At 41.7% G+C, this 21,362-nt stretch overlaps 1 protein-coding gene across 2 annotated transcripts in view; it reads left to right on the top strand.

Moving 5' to 3' along the window:
• NRIP1 (nuclear receptor interacting protein 1) overlaps positions 1 to 21,362 on the top strand; it is a 91,646-nt gene that overhangs the window by 40,820 nt on the left and 29,464 nt on the right. Inside the window, exon 1 of one of the 2 annotated variants that reach the window (XM_034792678.1) lies at positions 19,799 to 20,250. The exons of the other annotated variant lie outside the window; for it this stretch is intronic. The gene's annotated coding sequence lies outside the window, so the exon portion shown is untranslated. Of the gene's footprint in view, positions 1 to 19,798; positions 20,251 to 21,362 lie in introns of those variants that run through there. 2 annotated transcript variants of the gene reach the window in all.

The raw sequence follows: 21,362 nt of genomic DNA, 5'->3' as shown, positions 1-21,362 counted from the left end.
GGGTTCGACTTATCGCGTCTAGTCTGGACGCGATAAGTCGAACCCGGAAGTGCTCGCCGTCGACTGCGGTACTCCAGCTCGCCGAGAGGAGTACCGCGGAGTCGACGGGGGAGCCTGCCTGCCGCGTGTGGACCAAGGTAAGTTCGAACTAATTCGAACTAAGGTACTTCGAACTTCAGCTACGTTATTCACGTAGCTGAAGTTGCGTACCTTAGTTCGAATTAGGGGTGTAGTGTAGACCTGGCCTTAGTGTGAAAGAGTTTTGCCTAATTTACGTATTTACGAGGAGTTTGACATCACTTTGTATAATTTTGAAAAGCTACTCGATCAACTTTAAAGTCTTCTCTTTCCTGGTGAGAAATAAACCCAATTTTTCCTCCTCCTCCCTCCTCACCATTACACTTTCCTGAGATCAGTTATCTTCCTTGTTCTATGTCAAAGGGCTTGTCTGTCCCCAGTGCATGTAGGAAACTTAATCCAAAATAACTAAAGATGTGAATTTAAAGTAGATTGAACTGCATTAAACCCCTGTGTGGGGACACACATTCAGAATTAAAGTGGCCTTAATAATGTTTCAGTTCATTCACATAAGTGAATTAAACTAAACCGAATTCATCTTTTGGTTGGTTTACCCCCCAACTGCAGCTTTCTACTAAAGTTTTTAATTGCAGTGTCTCTCTCTTCTCCCCCCCCCCCCCCACCCCCAATAAAATAAAATAAAAGTGTGAAACCAGAACTGGCTAAATTACAGTTTTGGTTATGTGTCATTCTATGTCAGGGGTTCTCAACCTTTTTCTTTGAGGCCTCCCCCAACATGCTATAAAAACTCCATGGCCCACCTGTGCCACAATAACTGGTTTTCTGCATATTAAAGCCAGGGCCAGTGTTAAAGGGGCAGCAAGCAGGGCAATTGTCCAGGGCCCCATGCCACAGGAAGCATTTGTGAAGCTAAGTTGCTCAGGCTTCTGCTTCAGCTCCAGGTAACGGGGCTCAGGGCCCCACGTTTCAGCCCCATGCAGTGGGACTTCAGCTTTCTGCTCTGTGCCCCCAGCAAGTCTAACACTGGTCCTGCTTGGTGGACCCCTGTAGGGTGACCAGATGTCCCGACTTTTTATAGGGACAGTCCTGATATTTGGGGCTTTGTCTTATATAGACGCCACTTACTCCTCACCCTCGTCACAATTTTTCACACTTGCTATCTGGTCATCCTAACCCCCTGAAACCTGCTTGCAGCCCCCCAGGGGGCCCCGGACCCCTGGTTGAGAACCATTGTCTTTTGTATTTTCACGCTGTGGGAGGATAAATACTCCTTAAACCAATCACTTTTCAACTGATTGAGTCTTGTAAATTGCAACATTAACACAATCTTCCTTGGAATTGCTGAACTTTCTTATAAGAAGGCTAATTGTCTCCAAATATGCAAACAGGAATTACGTTATGTTATTCAAGAGGCAAAAATGTTTATGGGGATACTATCAAGGTTGCTAGGACCCAGATTTGACCAACTGTAACTTTTCTTATCGCTGTCTTGCGAAGTGCAGGTAAAATGGTCAAGTTTGTCCTAGATAGTTTGTTTTTCAACATTTTATTTTTTTGGGGGAGAGGAGGGAAGGTAAGTTCTGAGCAGCCATGAACAACCCTTTATGCCAACAAATGGTAAAGCAAAACAGGCTGCAAAGGGTGCGTCTGGCATGCTGTCTACAGCATCTTTCTTCTTGAAACACTACACTGGGTGCTCTGAGGGGTCCGGGATTGAAGCCTGAGTAGGGGGTAACAGATGGTGAGATGGGATCAGTGAGGACACACATTGCTCCCAGCCCCACAGGCAATCTGCAGGAAAGTTTAATACACGTCTTAAAAACTCCACTGTCCCCTACTTCATGAGTCTCATGGACAAGTGTAGAATGGAAAGACCAGGCTAGCCTAGCATGAGTCTCATAAAGCCACACTGCAGCAGGCCCTGAAGCCAGGCTGAAGATGCATTGCCTGGGTTGTCATGTGCCTCCAGTGGACCACTGAGACCTGTGATGCTTGGGAGCTGAACCCCCTGCTTCTTTGGTAGAAGGAGCAAACCACCTACTGAAAGTAGGAAACTTAGTCAAGGGATGGTGTGCGTGACAATATAGCCACACCTGTTGCTTTTCTCATGGGGCTAGGTGATGAGATATATGCATGTGTGCTTGCGTACACACACACACACACACACACACGTAAATATAGCTTGATAGTATTCCTTTAACATGATGTTATGTATTGCTTTATGTATTAAGAAAACAAGAAACATTTAGTAATAGAAGAGAGATCAGCAGGATTAGAAAAAATAGGTTGAATAATTTTTTGATGTGTAAGTAAAAAAAGTGTTTTCACTGTAGCTTGTAGCTATAGTAAAATCCTGATCAACACAATTTGTATCTGGGGTGGTAAACTTTTATGCCAACTTTGCAAAGTTGATATAAGCATATGTTGTAAGTGTTCCATGTTGACATAGTCTTCCAGTTTTTAGCATGAGTTTAGTTCTCATTGCACATCTGGTAGCTCATCTTCAAAGAAATCTCCTGGACTAGCATTACTTTTATGTTGCAATTTCTAAAAAAATAAAAAACACACTCGCCAGTTGCTTATCCATTAGAGCCTTCTTGTTCTTCTGTGCATTCCTTGACTTCATGTTCTCCACTTAAGAAATGGGAAAATACCAATATTTCATATGCTTAATAGTATTGTTGGCATTAAGTAGTTATTTGCTTTTAAGTGTTTTGGGGCTCAATCCTGAAAGCCTTTTCTCATGTAAAATTGAAACGAATGGTATTGATTTGAGTAGGGTTGTTCATGATCAAGCCCTATCCCTGTTCTGTATTATGATTGCTTGGAGTTTTTATTGAAATGATTAGGTTTTAGCTTATCATTGGTAGGCATGTTTGGAAATATAGAGAAGATAGGAATTCTGACTTTGGGACAATCATTTTATTAACATGAAGACTTCCTGACCTCAATTGAATTAATGTGACTACATAATTTGTTAAGAAAATCTACCCACTACATTTGTGAAGAGTTTACTGCAAAAACAAAAAAAATCTTACTCCTCCTTTTACTATTACTTGTCTGATCAAAAAGATAAAATCTGCCAAAAGAGCTTAAGGTGATCCATTTTAAGTTGTCTGAACTATACTGTTACTAGTCCTAGGGTATCGAATCTTTCTACCTTTTTTTTGGTTCTGATTTTGAAAGAATCAAAGGTAAATGTCTTACATGTTAAGATGAGCTATAATAAAACATATATGGATAATGTGGCAGCAATCCAAGGACATTAGAATGCATGCCTCCGTCTAGCTGGAATGGCAGCTAGCAGTCATTCTCAGCTTTCTGCTGAGTTCTACGCAGTCAGCTTGGCGTGCATACTATTTCAGTGAACTGTACCTAATTTGAAGGATAAAAATTTGAATTTAAGGCCTTCAGTATACCAGCTTGCAATATGAAGTTTTTGTAGAAATAGTTTCTGGACACTGCTTCCTCAAAGTTAGGGACATTTTGAATTTTATATTTGTCATGTTGAGGCACAGGGTCCACATTTTTGCAATAGATTTATTATATAAATTAAGAATGGAAAAGACCTACTAGATTTTTATCTAGTCACTGTTCCTGCCAATGCTGGATTATTCCCCACAGCATTTTTTTGTAGTGTATTTCTTTGAAAATGCTAGGTTCGAAATGCTCTGAGTGATCGGGCTTTTTTGTCCTCCCACCCCACCACTCTCTTTCCCCCTCCAACACTGTTTCATGGGCAAATGGATCTTGCTGTCAGGAAGGTTTTTTGGTGTTTAGCATCATTTTCTCAGCCAAATGGCCCTTCTGTTGGAAAGCACAAAGGAAGGACTTAAGGCTGAGGACATTTTCTTCTCTTATATATTTCTCCCAAGTAGTTCAGTTGTTCGGGGGTGGATATGTCAGAACAGGCAATGGACTTTGGCTGTCTCTCTTGTTCCCTGGATTCCATGCACAATGGCCAGGATCATCTCTGCAGATGCACAGCAGAAAAAAAAAGGCAAAGGTTTTCTTGCTTTTAAGGACTTGAGTTTTGAAAATGGAGGTTGGACATGGTCTTGTTTTCACTAAGCAGTTGTAACTGCTTTTTTTTTTTTTTTTTGTTAAGTTTTTTGTTTTGGAATATCAATTAGTGCTTTTGCTTTTCCATCAATAAAGGGATCAGATTTGTTTACTAATATGAGTAATTCTTCATAAATCTGTTAGACTTTTATGCATGATTCCTTTATCCTCCTGACTTTCTCCCCCTCCCTTCCCCTTTTAATGGGCATGATCCTGAGAGGCCCATTATTTAACCAAGAGTTGAAGCCTTTCAGGGTCAAGCTTAACATTGGTTCAACTATTTTGTGTAGGGTTACCATATTTAACAAATAAAAAAAGAGGACCCTCCATGGGGCCCTGGCCCCACCCATTTCCCACCCCCAGCCCCACCCAACTCCGCCCCTTCCTCGCCCCAACCCCGCCCCCTCCTCCCTCCCACTCCCAGCCACGCAAAAAGGGCTGCCCGAGCGCTACCGGCTTCACGGTTTGCCGGGCAGCCCCCAGACCCTGCGTCCCCGGCCGCCGCTTCCCCAGCGCAGCTGGAGCCCAGGAGGGGAAGCGCCCAGCCGTGGGCGCAGGGTCTGGAGGCTGCCTGGCAAACTGTGAAGCCGGTAGCGCTTGGGCTTCGGGCAGCCCCTATGCCTCCGGACCCTGCGCCCCTGGCCGGGCACTTCCCCTCCCGGGCTCCGGCGGCGCAGGGTCCGGAGGCATGGAGGCTACCCAAAGCCCGTAGCGCTCAGCTCTTAAACGGAGCCGAAGAGTCAGGGGAGGAGCAGAGCAGCCACGGGAGGGGAAGTGCCCAGCTGGCTTTTTGGCAATTCCCCTGGATGGGGGTTTGATTGCCGAAAAGCCGGACATGTCCGGGAAAAAACGGACGTATGGTAACCCTAATTTTGTGAGGCATACAAGTTACATTTTCAGAATGGCAATTGCCCGTATCCTTTTTCTATATCTTTTTGAAGGTAATACTACATTTACTCTTTTACTGCATGACTTCTCAAAAGTAATTCAGAGGGGCAATAAGATAGTGAAACAACAGAGTGATATTTTACCACTTCTCTTGACATGATTAGTGTTCTACAAACCATTTCTTCCATTATTAATTATCTAATGCAAAACATTAAATATTTTTGATTTTTTTTTTTAAATATTGGTATGGGTTTAATACATCAGTCCTTCCCCGCCGCGCTAACCCCCCAAGTATGCATCTGTCATGACTTTAATTTAGTCAGCTTTTCTGCCGTTTTATTCCCTTACAGAGTTTTTATGCCTGCATTAATTATTGAATGTTAGTCAACCATAAATGAAAGTAATTTGAAAGTGACAAACTCCTGTAAATATTGTTAAATCAGTATGTACCAAAAGCACATTCAGCTGTTGTTCACCTGCTGAGTCAGTAGTTGAATCTTTCCCTGTTTCTGCGGAGGTGGCTGGTGTACAGCTTCATGAGCCAGGGGAGTAAGGGGTAGGCTATACCCCCTTCCGCCCCCCGCCCTTCCCCGAGGTAGTTATTGGCATTTCATCATTGCCAATGGTAATCCGCCAATCAGGAAAGAGAGTTCTTGCTTGTAGCTTGCTGAACAGTCCTGTATTTTTATAAATGCATACATCATGCACCTTCCCTGACCAGCCAATATTGATGTCAGTGAAGTGTCCCTGGTGGTTCCCCAGCACTTGCATAACCATAGAAAAACAGTCCTTTCTTTTGTTGCACTATGTGACAAGGTGGTCTGGTGCCACGATAGGGACGTGTGCGCCATATATTGTTCCACCACATTTTGGGAACCCTACTGCTGCAAATCCGTTCATTATGTCCTACGTTTTGCTGAGAATCGCAGTACTCTGTAGCAGGAAACAATTAATGGCCCTACACACTTGCATGCCATTCGCCCCCACAGTGGATTTTCCATCTGCAAAATGATTTCCCATTGACCAGTAGCAATCTAGCAAGTTTCCACAGTGTGATTTCCACTTGCTTCTCCACTGTCAGGGCAGCTCTCATTCTGGTGTCCCTGTGCTGGAGGATTGGGGCAAGCTCAGCACACAGAACCAGGAATGGCCTTGCATATTTGAAGCTTTTCAGTCACTACTCCTCATCCCAGGCCTGCATTATGATGGAATACCACCAGCCAGTGCTTGTTTCTTGGGCCCTGAAGTAGCTTTCCACCATCTGCATCCCCTCAGTGAGCAGCACCATCAATTTTGAATTGGTTCTTGCTATGTTCCACAGCAATCTGCCCTCTTGGAAATTGTTACATTCGCCACGGTTCTTTCTGTGACTCTGCAAATACTGGAGAATCCTGTCTTCTGTGCTTGCAACACTCCTGACAATAGTGCAGAAACTGTGCATGCTCCGTGCTTCTGTCAGAGATGGCAGACAGTGACAAGTCCCATGGCAGGTTTGTTGAGTTTTTCACTGGAGCAAAAACTATGTGCTAGAGATTGCTTTATGTGATGAAGAAAATTGCAGTCCCAATTGCAGTTCCGCCCCCCATGCATTGCCAATACTTCCCAAAAGACAATGCACTGGACAGTGGCGAGTTGAACACTGGGATGCCTATCCAGGGTGCGCCACACTGTACATTTAAACAAGCACTCCTCGTGAGTACGTGCACCACAGTATAGAAAGAAACAAGTATGCATGCACACAAGTGATTATACTAACTCTGGAGATGTTATGCTGACCTAACTTGCATTGGGAAAAGTTGTAGTGCAGATCTGCTAGAACACACCACGTAGACAAGCCCTAAAGTATTTTTCCTATAGGTGGGTACACTTCTGTTACTACTCAGTGTGATGCAAGACAGCAGTAGTGCATTCGAAGATCTGGGCATTTCAATCCTCAAAGAAGGAAAAACTATACTAAATTTAATCTTGCTGGCAATACTAATGACCTCCTAATAGGTTTTCTCCTTCTGTAATATATATGCTTGGGTGATCTTCAGGACATGCTGCGAGACCCACTGTAAGATTGTAACCATCCAAAGGGTACGGGAACATCAACGAAGAGCGAACTCTTCCTTACATTTGTTCTAATGAAAGGGGAAAAGATTTGTTTGATGTTGGAGGATGTTTTTGCTGTGGCTGATATATTGGAGGAACATGAGAACAGTTAGTTCTTGCAAAAATATCTACCTAATAGCATCATCTTCACTGCTTACATGGGTTATTTGCTGCTTGCTGATCTACTGTAAAATTAAAGTTTTTATATGATGGTCAGCTCACCCATCTTACAATTTTTTTCTCATTGTTGAACTTCATCAGCAATAGAGCAGTGAAGTTCTTCACAACTTCATGAATCTACTCTCTCTGACCCTGACCATCCCTTGAATGCTAGATGTCTGTCCTGTCACTGTAGACTGTTACTGAATACAAAATTGTATAAGTTTCTTGAAGAACTGAGTTACAGCACTTGAAAAAAATGCCCTGAGCTTTAAGGAATTGGTGCCAATTGCTATTTGAAGTGGGTTGTTTAGTCCAGAATAATGTCTGCATGCATGAAGTGTTTGTTTTTGTTTGTTTGTTTTCTGGAACTGTTAGGATTACAATTTGTTAATCACAAGTGTGCAACTCTTCTAGTAATACTTATCCATACACACAGTTTTAATGAAAGGTTAAAGGAAATATGATCTAAGACAGTTATTGTTTTGAGATTATTCTTTATAAACCTTTCATTTTGGGATTGAGGACCTACTGTAACAGGGGTGGGCAAACTACAGGTCACGTCCAACCCATCAGATCTTTTAATATGGTCCTCAAGCTCTCGCTGGGGAGTGGGGTCAAGGGCTTGCTGCGTGTCTCCCGGAAGCAGCACCATGTCCCCCCTCCAGCTCCAACATGTAGGGGCAGCCAGGGGGCTCTCTGCACGCTGCTCCCGACCCAAGCGCCGCCCCCCCCGCAGCTCCCATTGGCCACTGCTCAGGCAGTCCTGGGGCGGGTGTCCTCGGGGAGCACCTGAGCAGCGGTCCCAGGGACAGCCCTGAGGAGCAACTGCTCAGGTGACTGGCCCCCGGGTAGCACTTGGCATTGCGCCTCCGTTTAGGAGCTGTAGGGGGGTATGCCACTGCTTCTAGGAGCTGCACGGGTGGCACCTGTGGACAGGGCAGTGTGCAGAGCCGCCTGGCCATGCCTCCACATAAGAGCAACATGACGCTGCTTCTGGGAGCTGCTTGAGGTAAGCGCCACCCGGACGGCCTGCACCCGTGAGGCGCCCCAGCCCTGATCCCCCTCCTGCCCTCCGAACGCCTCAGGCCCAGCCCAGAGTACCCTCCTGCACCCCAAACTCCTCATCCCCAGCCCCACACTAGAGCCCACACCCCCAGTTGGCGCCCTCACCCACTCCCGCACCCCAACCCCCAATTTCATGAGCATTCATGGCCTGCCATACAATTTTTATACCCAGATGTGGCCCTCAGGCCAAAAGTTTGCCCACCCCTGTACTATAACAATGGTTTAACATCTTTGAGCAACTGTACCAGCTTGATAGAGAAGACCTCAGATGTAGTAGGCAGCACCTACTATGTCCCATTTAGTTTTTGTGTTCCCTAACTTGTGTATAGCGTGGGCTGCTACAAAGCTTTATAAGACAAATGCTTGGAGTAGCCCAATGTGTATTGTAGGCTGGAATATATATCACTGAAGAGGAGATGGACAGCAACAATGCAAGACAGTCTGGAGTGGGGTTAATCATCAATGGCGTGATCCTTCTCCCGTTTGAAATCAGTTGTAGCCTTTCAACTGACTCCATTGAGAGTTGGATTGAGACCTAACTACCAGCTCATGCTCCCACTAAGATTCCCAGTGATATGAATGGGAGGACGACTGGATTGGATATGGTAGGGAGTGGAGGCTACATTTCCAGAACTAAGGTGAATATTAGATTGATAACCACTTGGTTTTTTTAAGGTTGAATGAAGATGCCTAATACATTAAAATTCTTAGCTGTAGTTAGCTATGTGTAAGGCTGTGATCCTGTCATGGATTCCCTGACTTTCCACGACCTCCGTGACTTTCGCAGCTGCAATGGCCGGTGCAGCTCTTCCCAGGGCCGCCAGAGCAACTGGCCCCGGGGCCAGCTGCTCGGATACCACGTGGCCAGCCACACCAGGCACTACTCAGGCCATCTCAGGGTGGCTGGCCCTAGGGAGCGCCTGAGCAGCAGTCCTGGGGCAACTGGCCCCGGGGTGCACCCAAGCAGTGGTCCCGGGGCCTCGGAGCAGGGGTTGCTGGGGGCAGTCAGCTCCCGCAGCCAGTGCAGGGGCTAGCCCTCAGCCCCAGGAGCTGCTAAGTTTTAGTCAGGGGTATTTATATAGTAAAAGTCATGAACCGGTCACTGGCTGTGAATTTTTGTTTGCCTGTGACCTGTCCATGACTTTTACTAAAAATACCTGTGACTAAATCTTAGCATGTGTAGTTAAATAATTTGGGAGTGAGATCTATTGACTAAGTATCGAGCGAACTAAGGACAGAGTTGCATGACGGAATCAAGCCAAAAGCCCCTGAAACTTGCTTCAAACGGTTCAAAGTGCAAAATCAATAAAATAATAACGGCAAGACCTTTTGCCTTTTAGATGCACTTTGGCACCCTCTGCAAGAAAGAAGTTCAGAATTTTGTTGAGTAAAAGCCATCCGCTGTCTGGAGATGAGCACTGGCACTACAGGCTTAAATTATTAAATAATACAGGAATAGGAATTGTTAAAGATGAACTGAAACGCATTTGAGGGAAAAATGACACCTGAATTCCCTAATGAATGTTGTCACCAGGAATCACAGTAAACTCCTCCGTTGCTGCTTGGCACCTCTTCTGTTGTTACTCCCATGCTTACCATACGCTGGACTTGTGGCATTTGTATTGCTGCTGATCATATGCTGGAGCTGTGCACTCATAATTTATTCATTTACTGTGCCTATCCAGTTCTCAAGACTCTTAATTCTTATCCTAAAGGACATAGAATACCAAATTTAAAAAAAATACATAAAATGGTCACCCACCAAACCTTTCCAGTCTTTGCATTTCATGACTAAATAATTTTATCTCCATTCTGTATTCACTGTGCTTCTCTGTATTTTGCGCAGGGAATATCTAGGGGGAATACATTACAGAAAGAAATCAAGTTACTTGGCTTTCAAAGGCAATTGCAAAGTATTGTAAAGACAACCATAGAAGATATAGTGAATGTTCAGGATTGAATGTTCAAATTTGATAGATTCCCCTTTATAGTGATTATAGTGACACTAGTATCCCACTGTATGGTGGGCATATGAGTAATAACAGCATGTCAGGTGTCCTTAGGGTAGCAATTTATTTCGGTCTTTTTAAAATGTAACCTCAAGTAATGCAATTTAAGAAATTACTTTTCTTTGGGTTTCTGACATTAATTTGGGCAGTCAGGTACTGCTAAAACTATTTTTAATAGTTAATATTTAACAATCAGATGTTGGGTTTTTCTTTCCAAAAACCAGATCTTTCTCTGTTACAGGGAGTATGTGTGTGTGAATGAATGAATGAATGTGAGTGGGGGAGCCACAGGGGAGGAAAAAATTAAGAGGGGGAGAGACATCTATCAGAGAGACTTGCAAGTTTTTGTATTGTGAGACTTGCTGAGCAAGGCCTCATACAAGGGGCTGCAGGGAAGAGCAGAGCAAACACATTTTTAAAAGATGTTTTTCAATATTTATTTAAAAAAAGTTTAGACATCACTTTATTAGAATTTTTTTTTTAAAGTGCATCTCTGTTGTGCACACAGCCAGAAAGCTATTGTGAATATTTACAATGTCCATGAGGAGAAACACTTGACAGATGGTGGTGCTTTTGTATTTTACTAACATAAACCAGTGAAGCTATGTGAAGAATCTGCATTAAGGGTTAAGGCCCTGATTTAGCAAAACACTCAAGCACTTGCTTAACTGTCAGCCAGTAAGTCCTCATTGACATTTATGGGAGTGCTCACATACATACAGGTAAGCAAATGCTTAAATCCTTGTATGAATTTGAAACACATTCATTAATGTGTGCAAAGACACTATGATTGTGAGGGCCATATAAGTAACTGTGAGGTTCATATGTCTGTCTAATCAGCCAATAGAGCCATAAAAATTAGTGGTGCTAACTGTGGAGAAGATGTAGCAGCATGTCTAAGAAATTATTCCGTTGAATATATCTCGCCAGCAGGACACCATGAAAGCCCAAGTGCAAATTAAATCTGCCCTCTTCTGGCAAAACACCTTTAGGAAGTTGTTGGTGCAGTGGTTCTCAACCTATTTACCATTGTGGGCTGCATCCAATACTACTTGTATGGCCTTAAGGATGTCACATGGGCCACAGCACTGTGCTGATTGGGCTGCAAGCAACTCGTGGGCCGCGGGTTGAGAACCACTGGTGCAGACCCACGGGGCACAGTAGGGCCATGATTCAAATCCTCTGTAATTTCTACTGACAGCCCCCAAGCTCTCCCAAAAAGGGTGAAGGGATGAGAGGTGACAAAAGCACATGGATGTTATCAAAAGACTTTATAGCCTAGATAAGTTGCTGGCTTTAAATTGTTATGCCAAAGTCCAAATTCTGCTGTTTCTATTAAAAATGCTTTTTCTTTTTCTGTCAGTTTCAAATGGTTCACAACTATCTTTACAATGCTCTGTTTACTACAAAAAAAAAAAATCAGACTTAAAGAAGCAACAACAACTGACATTACCTCTATTGCTAAGGATTATGTGCATCCTCATAGTAGCTATTAAGTGTTTGTTAGAAGTTTGCGTTTCTTTTGGGCCACTGTAAAAGCTTTCTGTGCTCATGCAGCTAAATAAGCTTGGTCTCTTATCATCCTTCAGTCATTTTTGGAGGTGTTTTGATTCTATTGTCTGTAGTCACATAATTAGAAAAGCTGATATTTTTTTGTAAAGCAAACCCCAATTTATCAGACCATTGTCTGCATTGTGACTTTTAAAACCTGTGAAAGGATGTTTGATAGTGAGCAGCGTGATTTGTGTCTGTTGTCTTTGTGGAAGCCTCTAATATGCAGTGCTGAACTATGATAGTAAGAACAGTGTTTTGAGACTGTAGAGTGCAACAAGATCCATGCCATGGTCATAGTACAGTTTTAAAATTGTTCATTTTTTGATAAGGCTGATCTCTCAAAGGAGAGTATGTGCAGTGGCTTCCAAAGGGGGAACTTTAGCTTTTGTAGGCTTAATCTCGATATAACGCTGTCCCCGGGAGCCAAAAAAAATCTTACCATGTTATAGGTGAAACCGCGTTATATCGAACTTGCTTTGATCCACCAGAGTGCGCAGCCTCCCCCCCCCCCCCAGTACACTATTATACCGCGTTGTATCCGAATTTTTGTTATATCGGCTGTGTTATATCGGGGTAGAGGTGTAGTTGGTAGAGTTCCAATTGAGAGGAGGATAAATTGTGGTGAGAACTCCACAATCTCTATCTCCTTTTTTGTTAATAATGGGGGGGTAGTGGGGGGAAAGAAGGAGAAAGAGGGGGAGAGATGGGGGAAGGTGTGCGTATTATATACAACACACACAATCATCACTGTTTAAATAATGTTAAATGGTTGCAAAATCAAGAACTCGGCAACTAGAAAATGCCAGAATTAAGGATGGTGCATGGGCACACAATGATAGTCTTGCCTAATATCACAAAGCGGATCGAGGTGGAGAGAAGAACCATGGGTCAACAGAATCATACTTCCCAAACAAGGTGTTCCTCTGCAGAGACAAAGCATGACAAACTTTAGCCCCAGTGATAGATTGCCTGACTTGGTACATTTGTGACGTATGTATAGATGGTTGAATTCCATGCATGTGGGTGTAGAGAGTGCCACACTCCTGGTAGGTGCTGTATGTCAGGCATTCCACTTCTCGTTTTCAGTTCTAAAGACATTGCAATTTAGGAAGTTCTCACTGGAGCACTGCAACTCCAGAATGAAGCTATTAACTTGCATTTTGTTTTCTGGTGCCTGCTTTTGGCATGACTACACTCTCTCTCAAACTTGGCAGCATCTATTGCCTGACTTAAAAGCTTTAATTGCGTCTTTAACTCACCCTGTTCAGCCAGGTCATTGCAACACATTTTTGTTTTGTTTTGAGGAGCTTCACAACACTTGATGATACTCAGGGAACTAGTGACATTTCTGCCTCCACTGTGTGGTTCAGTTACAGGAAGGAAAAATTTGGGAGGCCGCTTATGCAGTGAAATACGCTGCAGCATACTTATAGTAAGTATAAAAAGCATCATAGTACTTTCTTCTAGAGGGACATATAATACATAGACTTAAGGGTTTCTCTCCTAGTCCCAACCTAATGAATGTTAAAATAGAAAGATTACTAAAAATTGCCATTGCAGGATTGGCCAAGCTGTGCTTTCTGCAGGGCCCCAAATGAGGAAGGGTTGCAAAGGCAATCCTATGCCACATTTATTCCCCAATCTGGCCACAGTCCAGTTCAGACGGTGTCACATGTCCTGGAAGTGCTCATGTTTTTGCCCAGCTGCCAGTGATCCCAAGGGGCTCCTCTGACAGCCATGAATATAGTGGCACTATAGCATCCCTCTGTGGTGATAAATATGAAGGAACTGTCACTAATTTATCTGAAAACAGACGGTTGAAGTAGGATGTTTTTGTGAGAAGAGTTGTCATTCACAGAAGTGACCAATTGAGCCCATTTTAGCAGTTGATGAGTAGTGTTGTAACAGTTGTGATATAATTCCCAAAGCAATATCATCCTTTCAGTAAACTTAAATATTGTCCTTTCTTGTCTATAGTAGAGCCAAGTTCTTTAAAAGTCAATGTACAATAGCAGATTAAATTTAACTATAAGTGCATAGCCAGAGAAGAATTGGAACACCCTCTGCTGGCATTAATGGGCTCCTTTTCCAGTTCTCCTTCCCCAAGGACTTGTCTGGCCTATACATTGTAAATGTTAAAAGGCATTTCTAAAGTGTCATGGTGATTTCTCACAACTATGATGAGTCTGTTTTTAACCCAGCTTTACTTGTAGGAAATTAATAACAGTTTTATTGTTACTGTTGACCAGATCAGCCATTGTAATGTGAGATAGGGTATGTGGTTAAGCCATCTTTTCCCATTTACATACACCAAAACCCAGGTAGTTTTCTGTCTACTAATACAGAAAGCTGTTTTTTTGTTTGTTTGTTTTTGTTTGTTTTGGTTTTTTTTTGTGGATACCTGGAATATTTTTATTTCTTCAAATAAATGAAGTAGAGGGTTCTGTGTAGAAACACATCTCTGAATAATATGCTTCTTTTTAGTAAGAGTGTTGATGGTTTTTAAATAACACTGACATAAGAACATCGGAATGGCCGTACTGGGTCAGAGCAAAAGTCCATCTAGCCCAGTATCCTGTCTACTGACAGTGGCCAATGCCAGGTGCCCCAGAGGGAGTGAACCTAACAGGTGGTGATCAAGTGATCTCTCTCTTGCCATCCATCACCACCCTCTGACAAACAGAGGCTAGGGACACCATTCCTTACACAGCCTGGCTAATAGCCATTAATGGATTTAACCTCCAAGAATTTATCCAGTTTTTCTTTTAAACCCTGTTCTAGTCCTAGCCTTCACAACCTCCTCAAGTAAGGAGTTTCACAAGTTGACTGTGCACTGTGTGAAGAACTTCTTCCTTTTATTTGTTTTAAACCTGCTGCCCATTAATTTCATTTGGTGGCCCCTAGTTCTTATATTATGGGTATAAGTAAATAACTTTTCCTTATTCACTTTCTCCACACCACTCATGATTTTATATACCTCTATCATATCCCCCCTTAGTCTCCTCTTTTCCAAGCTGAAAAGTTCTAGCCTCTTTACTCTCTCCTCATATGGGACCCGTTCCAAACCCCTAATTATTTTAGTTGCCCTTCTATGAACCTTTTCTAATGCCAGTATATCTTTTTTGAGATGAGGCGATCACATCTATATGTAGTGTTCAAGATGTGGGCGTATAATGGATTTATATAAGGGCAATAAGATATTCTCCTTCTTATTCTCTATCCTCTTTTTAATTATTCCTAACATCCTGTTTGCTTTTTTGACTGCTGCTGCACACTGCGTGGATGTCTTCAGAGAACTATCCACGATGACTCCAAGATCTTTTTCCTGATTAGTTGTAGCTAAATTAGCCCCCATCATATTGTATGTATAGTTGGGGTTATTTTTCCCAATGTGTGCATTACTTTACATTTATCCACATTAAATTTCATTTGCCATGTTGTTGCCCAATCACTTAGTTTTGTGAGATCTTTTTTTGAAGTTCTTCACAGTTTGCTTTGTTCTTAACTATCTTGAGCAGTTTAGTATCATCTGCAAACGTTGCCACCTCACTTTTTACCCCTTTCTCCACATCATTTATGAATAAGCTGAATAGGATTGGTCCTAGGACTGACCCTTGGGGAACACCACTAGTTACCTCTCTCCATTCTGAAAATTTACCATTTATTCCTACCCTTTGTTCCCTGTCTTTTAACCAGTTCTCAATCCATGAAAGGATCTTCCCTCTTATCCCATGACAACTTTGGTGAGGGACCTTGTCAAAGGCTGTCTGGAAATCTAAGTACACTATGTCCACGGGATTCCCCTTGTCCACTTGGTGAATACAACGCCTATTTGTCAACCAATTGAAGGAGCCATCAGCCAGATAGCCTGGTGAAACTGAAACAGGCTGACAGAGTTCTTGTCCACTCCAAGTACACTTCCCATCTTTACCAGGCTTGTCACATGTAGACATCCCCTCTTTCAGTGATTCCTTACTACCTTGTAAGTCCTTAAGTCGTAATCCACCTTTCCCTGTATGTACTCAAATCCACAAGGTGGCTGAGAAGAAAAACATTTTTATTGCGTGCAGTTCACCCTCCCTACCACCCACCTCCATCGTCCTTGTGGCAGGTGTTACCTTTTCCCACTATAAGAATCTGGTGACCCTATATAGTTATGAAGGGCCAGATTCTGTGAGATGCTGAGCACCCTCTGCTCCCATTGAATTCTCAGGATTGGGCCCAAAGAGAATAAGATTGTTACTGCAGTGTCCTGTAATATAAGAGCAGCAGGAAAATAACATAGTTCAGGTTTAAGGAGGGGGGAAGGGAATGCTGTGTAGTGGGGTTGCTGAATATTCACTGTTAATAACAGTACCATCCTTCGTGCATGTTTGCTTACATAATTTTGAAGGAATGCAGCTGGTTAAACTGTGTGCATCTCCGTTGCTTATTAAACTGTCTCCAGAATGCCTACACTATGTTGCCTTCTGCATGAGAAGGGTTAAGAGGAGACAATATTCTGTCAAAGACCTTGTTTTTAATTTTGCCTCTCTCACTGGCACAGATCCGGCTAAGAGCAGCCCAGATTAGTACGGAAAACCTTTGAAGAGATTTAAGATGTCCTTCAGCCAGTTTGAAGGTTTTGTCTTGCAAATCCAGTACAAGGGCGCCTGCAGGCATCTCGACCCTTGCTGTGCTGCTGATGCAGCTCAAGGTCACACTAACCCGCCCTGTGACATTCAACAACAACAAAAAAAAATTATGCGGTGAAACTGCTTCAGCATTCAGCCAACCAACAACTTCCTCAGTTCCTCACTAAAGAAAGAAGTGTTTCTTTCTTTCTCTTTTTTTTTTTGGCTGTGTGGATTTTTGCTGTAGGAAATAATCCAGGATTTCTGGTGTGTGTGATGACAAGGTCATTTCTTAATTAGAACACATGTAAAGAACAAAGCTAAATGGCTTCAAAACAGCTTTGTAGTTGATGGAGAGGATTTAAATTATTTAAAGAGAGAGTCACCCAAGTATGATGGAAACTGAATTCTAAAGACATTAACTCTTTCACTGTGCTGCGATTTCCATATGTTACTCAAAAGGAAATGTCAAACTTCATGAGAAATATTCTAATTGCTATTAAATGAACATTTTCCATCTATTTAAAAATAGGACAACAATGTGCATATAATGATGATCTGTTTCTGAACTATAAAAGTCAGAGAGAACTTTTTTTTTCTTTTTACCCTGAAATGCTACTCGGTGGCTATAGAGCAAAAGTATAAAACTTTGTTTCTGAAAGATCAGTGAATCATTCCTGCTGTTGTACTATTCTTTTAAGTGATTCTCACTGTATATATAAAAATGTTTGATTTTTGTGTTTTTAAACTGTTACCTTAAGACATTTGGACTAGTTCCCACACCACTGAAAAATATTATGAAGGAGAAGCCCTGTGGAAGATGTATTTGAGAGGAGGGAGAGAGTGCTCATTTGTAATATAAAAAAGGGCTAACTGCAGTTAAACTTAAAACACCCCCCCCCACACACACACACACACACAGTGCATAACATAAGATATCTTGGAATAAGGATTTTTTTTTTTTTTTTTTTGGCTTTTGTGTTTGGTCCAAAATATGTATGCAAAATACTGATTCAATATGGTTGTTAACAGTGTACTGGGGTGCTTTATATTGGTCATCAGTGCTTTTTTCTGTCCTTTTTTCCCCTCTCTTCCTCCCTTTCTTAACCCCCTACTTTTTTTCCTCTTGACCGTGGGGTAGGAAATAGGTCAAAAGATAGCCCAAAATTTACTATAATGCTGTTGTGATAGACTTGAGAGAGGAGGAGAAGGAAAGGTTGAGTATTAATGTCCTGTAGAGCCTGGCTTTCATGCATAGCTGCAAATTGCTGTCCTCTTAAACTGTAAAGTTAAGTTAGTTAAGCTGTTTACCAGCTTTTTAAAAAAATTATTATTCATGAGGCAAGAAAATTTTTGCCAACAACATGGAGTAATGTGACTGATAGCATTCTTTGTGCTTATACACAGTTGCTGCCTCAAGGAGAACTGAAATAAGGAGAAATATTTCCCCCTTAATCTGAAGTGTAACACAGTTGTTGACACTTCAAATAGAGATTTAAGGGCTTTCAAATGTAAATGAAATAACACACATGATGGATTTATCATTTGAATTGATATTCTGGTCTTTCTGGACAAACCACCTCAATGTAGACTGTCAGATGCTGTGAACATTAAATGTCAGGTTGAAATTAACTATCTTAGTATAGATAAATTATGCTTGCTCTTGGTGGGGACCTCCCTTTGAGACAGGAAACTGAGCCTTTGCCCTGATAAAAGGGCAAGAGTAGGAAATGCAACTTCTTTTCTTCTTGGGCTCCCTCCCCTCCCCCACCGCATTCTGCACTTGCTCTCTGGCAGCAGGCGTGTAAGAATAAAATGATGGAGGAAAACAGACTCCATGCAAGAAAAATGGATAGAAGAAAACTGATACGCTGTGTAAAATCTGTACATTCTTGCCTTTGCCTGGGGTGTAGTATGCCCTTAACATTATGTGAGACCTAAACTCACCTGCTAGTAACTTCTAATTTACTGTCCTAATTCATCGATTTGTTATCACTAATTGTACTTCATTTACTTCTGTGTAGTTTCCAGTACCTAAAGGGTTGAAAGGTTGCTGTAATTGGCACCCGCAGCTGCTCTTTCTTTTGACAGGGGATAATTTTGCAGCCTATGCTTTGTGTGACAGCTGCCTAATTGGGCATTCTCCCCTTGTAGCAAGCCTGCCTCCTCCAGCCTCCCTGCTGACAAATGGTGGTGGATTATAGATGAGGACATGCTGACCCATTCGACCTTGCTGAGGCTGTGGGGAGGGGCCTCCTGCTACTTGAGGGAAGCTTTGGGTCATTTAAAGGACAAGGTCATGAGCCAGGTGGGGAAATGACATGATATCACATGACAATAGCCTCATGACACGGTCAGTATGTCAAGGACAAACTCATCAGTATTGATTATGCTTCTCTTTTGTATCTCATTGAAGCCACTGATGCTTCAAAAGTATTTTGCTAATCTAAAGGTGGTAAAGTACCAAATGGTAACATCAGGGTTGTGTTTGAGTATTTTTTACATTTATTTCTTCTAAATACAGATCCCACAGGAGAAGCAATATTAGTTAAGTCCTGTCAATAATGATTTTATAGCGGTGGCCTTGATGTATTTTATAAATGTGCGTACATACTCGGTCTCACTTACTGTTAAAGAAATACCAAAAAGCAAATGCAGCTAGGCAAAATTAAAGGAGAAATAAACTGCTGTTAAATGTTAACATTTCTCTTCCCAGTCTTTGTATGGTGAAAATTCAATAATTTACAATGTGAGCATGTGTACCCCCACACGTTTATAATAAAAATATTTGTTTATATATGTGTGTTCATATCTTGTAGTGGTAAAATATTATAATAGTTTAAATGAAAGGAAGGAAAGTAAAATAAATGAATGTTTAAAGGAAAACTTTTAAAGTAGCTTTAGGGCTATTTGACTAAGGTAATGCCATGCCCATTTTAAAGGAGTAATGCAATATCCAACTATGCCAGCCAACAAAAACCTATTAAATGATTTTGAAAATATATGTTGTGAGTACTGCTGACAATATTTGAGAGCATCTGGATGTTACTTTGCTATGCTAATAAACTTCAAGGTAACTGAACAGCTTGTTTGACTTTTGCAATGTTAGACAAAAGTGAAATGCTTATTCTTTCATAGATTGATTATGCTAAAAATTAAAGATAAATACTTTAAAAAAAAATTCCCCCAAAGTACGTTAAATGTGTGTTAAACTTCATGGCATAATTCCATTTTAGCTTCTTCAGAACAGTTTCCCATATACATTTTGTTTCTGAAACAGTCAGCCTTTCACTACAGAGAGCAGGGTTCACTAGTTCTCATTTCAAGGAAAACAAAATTGTTGTTGGATGCTCCTATGTCTAAATCTCATCAGTTCACCGGGATGTAATTTTACTCCCTTGAGGTAAAAACCCGTCAGTGGTAAAGTGTGATGAATTAGTTCACTCAAGTAGACGCGTCCGTGTGCGTGTTTAATTCTGACCTTGCTGTGCATGTGTTTAGCTTCTCTCAGTGCCTGAGTCAAGCCTGGTGGAGGTTTAATCCTGTGCCCTTGTACACGTATACTTGATTAGTAGTTGTGGTTATCTCAGCAGAAGACATTCCGCCCTCCTCCTTGTATTGGTCGGGACCCAGGCATTGGGGAGTCAAGTCGAAGGAGAAAGAAAAGAGATTTTACATTAGCATTCTATGAAAGCCTTACTGTCTGCAGAACAAATTGATTGCTACAGTGTACCTGTGCTTGGCACTACTGCTGTGAAAGAAAGGTATGGTTGTAATCTGTTTTATTGTATTACATGTTGTGACACTCCAGGAATATTTAACGTTCAGCTCTTTCTTTGGCACATGTAAGTTTAAGTAAAGAACAAGAAATGAATGAATGAAAGTTTGTGAGAGCATTGAGTCTGCAGCTTTGTTTACTACAATCAACTAAGCCGATTCTAATAAGACAAATTTGCTGTATACTTCGCTGGTAACATAACCAGATTGATAACAAAAACCCACATATAGTGCTCAGTGACACAGATTTGTGTCACTGGTTGCAACATGCCTGCACAGATGCAATTCCAGGTTGAGGTTGTTTAATATCCAGATGAATGGGGAAAAATCTTACATGTGACTGTTGATTTGTTGTTCTACTTAACTGATGAGTATGGGGTTTTTTCCCCCACTTTATTGAACTGGCCCACTGTATTGGTGCTTCAGAGAGAGGAAAAGCAAGAGGAATATATTATAGGGTATATAATACTGTTTAATATTATACTAGAACAAGGCTTAGGAAAAAGTCTTGTGTAGTATTTGTGCTCTGTGGTTTATTTTCATTTGCATAGAAATGTGTACCCTTTCTTTAAAAATGTAGGTTAGTGCTGTTCTTTTGCTATGTCAGTTATAGACTTTACCTAGTTGATTCTCTGGGGCTTTTTTTTAAGATGCTGTGCTGATGTCAATTGTATGTTTGATGGGATGTGTAGAACAATCTGTTAATAAGATTCAGACTGCTTTATGTTGAGCTGTACTCAGTGCTCCATTCTTAACATTGCTGAAGTTATGTTAGTGATTGTTTGGATGTTTGCTTGTGGCCACATTTAAGGGCAGAAATTCTTTGTAATGCAAACAGTCTCAACCAATTAAGTTTAGGGCAGGTGGAAGACTTGTCTAGGACATTTAAATCTTGATGTAAACCCAATCTAATAACTTGATGGGGAAATGAAAATCTATCTTTGCTGATTTGTTATCACTATATACAAGTTATCAGAGAGAGGCTTATAAAACTATCCCTCTACACGTTGTTCCAGTAGATGACAAGTAAACAGTCTGCTTTAAGGAAACCAGGGACCTAAAAGATGTCAAATGCTGAAGTATAGACATGCATTAAAAT

This window comes from Trachemys scripta, chromosome 1 (genome assembly GCF_013100865.1).
Source record: "Trachemys scripta elegans isolate TJP31775 chromosome 1, CAS_Tse_1.0, whole genome shotgun sequence".
Lineage (NCBI taxonomy): Eukaryota > Metazoa > Chordata > Testudines > Emydidae > Trachemys > Trachemys scripta.
Note: the sequence above shows the minus strand (reverse complement) of the source record. Positions and strands in the feature narration are given on the sequence as shown.